Source organism: Gastrolobium bilobum, unplaced genomic scaffold (assembly GCF_033153095.1).
Source record: "Gastrolobium bilobum isolate Gb01-03AN ecotype WA unplaced genomic scaffold, APGP_CSIRO_Gbil_v1 utg58792, whole genome shotgun sequence".
NCBI lineage: Eukaryota > Viridiplantae > Streptophyta > Magnoliopsida > Fabales > Fabaceae > Gastrolobium > Gastrolobium bilobum.
In genome coordinates, this window is record NW_026900056.1 from 60,002 (window position 1) to 62,317 (window position 2,316).

A 2,316-nucleotide genomic window follows, 5' to 3' on the forward strand; every position below is an offset into this window, starting at 1 on the left:
CTTTTACTCAAAACAGCAGCAGTAACAACACTGGAAATGGAAGCTTTCAAGCAAATATGGCTATCACCAATAGTGTTAATCCACATCAACAAGAAGATACAATTTCATATACTGGTTCAAGTCAGTATGATGCTTATTCTGATTACTTCTCAGCCACAGATTCGAGCTGGTATCCTGACTCAGGAGCTACCAATCATTTTACACCTGATGCAAATAACCCGATGAACAAAGCAAGGTACAATGGTCAAGAAGCTGTTCAAGTAGGTAATGGTTCTAACTTGAAAATCAAAAGTATTGGACACTCAATTTTAATCTCTACTATATGTCCTATGTCATTTACACTATCAAACTTACTACATGTTCCTGGCTTGTCAAAAAATCTGTTAAGTGTTTCCAATTTGCTAAAGAGCATAGTGTCTTCTTTGAATTCCATGCTAATGTGTGTTATGTTAAATCCCAAGCTACCAAGGAGATCCTTCTCTAAGACAAGCTTAAGAATGGACTTTATGCATTCGATGATGGTTGTTTCGATTACGGCAAGTATACCGATCGTTTCAAGTAATAAAGTGTGAGTAAAGTATCGTCCCACGAAGATTAATGCACCAAGTACTATTCTCATTATTCCCTTTAATTTGGAAAAATCAATTTGATCTAGAGAATAATTGTTGAATTAAAATAAAACGAAAAGTAATTGTAAAAACTATCAAGAACATGCAAGAACAATTAAGGAATTATAATAAAAAATTATAGCCATGGTACTCTTCAAATTTCATCCCCTTTATCAATCTAAATTAATTCTTATAATCAATTATTTCAATTATTCAGAGTTGCCTTTTTATAGTGATGAAACCATATATTTTAATTTCCTATAAGATCTTCAATGGAATCTTCACTAGAATATCTAATCATATCTTTAATCAAATCCTTAAAATCTTCCTTTTTATATTTAAAGGAAGGTTTTCCTTAAACATATACAAGAGAATATTAAATAAGATCTTCAATCAATTATATGATTAAGAAATCCAAAGCAAATCCACTTGAGCTTTCCAATTTATCTCTTTATTGAGCTGAAATTTACTACAAAATATAACAATTTTTATGAGAATGTTATTGAGAATAAAATAACAATTTAATTATAATTCTCATAACTTTTAATTACTTTTAAATCAATTTCATGCTCATATTAAACCTTAATATATAATAAATTGGAGACTCATCAAATAATTTCCAGATTTAGATATTGTTGTCCTCAGCAATAAACTAAAATAAACACTATGAAGCAGGAACTTAACCTTGTGAGAAGAGGCACATAAAATTCAAGCATAACATCGCATCAAACAAATAATTTAGAGCAGAAGCTCATGAGAGTATTATGCTAAGCATGAATGATTTTCAGTGTTGAGAATTTCAAACAAGACTTATCAGTTTCAAAAAGAAAATTAGAATCTAACTTGAATAGCCCTTACTAAGATAAACAAAACACTCATCACTCAAGTGTTTGGGGTATAATCGCTCAATCCATCAGTGTAATAGTACTATCATAGGCTTGATCTTATTCTCAAGTTCCTAAAGATGAGAAACATAGGTAACATGCAAAAATTGATCAAAAGGTCTTTTTAGGGTTGTAATGTGGCCTAGTTAAGGGTAGGAATATTCGGAAAGTAGCTAATTTTATTGTGTGAGATTGAAACACATTTAATTCAATTCAAGGCTCAGTCAACTCTCAAACAATGATTTCACTACTTCTTTTCAATGCATGATTTTTATTCCTTTTTCACCACCTTTTTCTTTCTTCTTGCTAATAATTTATAACATAAATTTTCTTTCGCAATTTCTTTCTTTTCCTTTGCACATCCTCTTCTCAGACATATTTCTTTTTCCTTTGAGGTGCTATTTTCTTTTTTATCACTTAACTTTTCAATAGAGAACTTCACCTTGAACTTTCTTTGATAAGTATTTCAATCTCATTCAAGGGTGAGTCAATAAGAATATCAGCTAAGAAATTTATGGGAAATTAAACAAAATCAGTCTAAGACTCAAAAGGCTAGCAATGAAAAAAAAAATCTTTTCAGGTGGGCTATTTTGCCAAGTGGTTAACAAGAACAAAAATGCATTTATCATTTCAATTCATACATGCATCACAGAGAAACAGATCAAGTTTTAGAATACCACAACAGTGAGGCATCTCAAAAGAAATTTAACTGTTTAGGCTCAAACCTCATAGGCTATGATTTCAAGCTAGAATCTAATCCTAATTTCCATATCAAAGCATTATCTAAAAATTCTCAAAAATAAAATCACACAAACGAGCAGTCA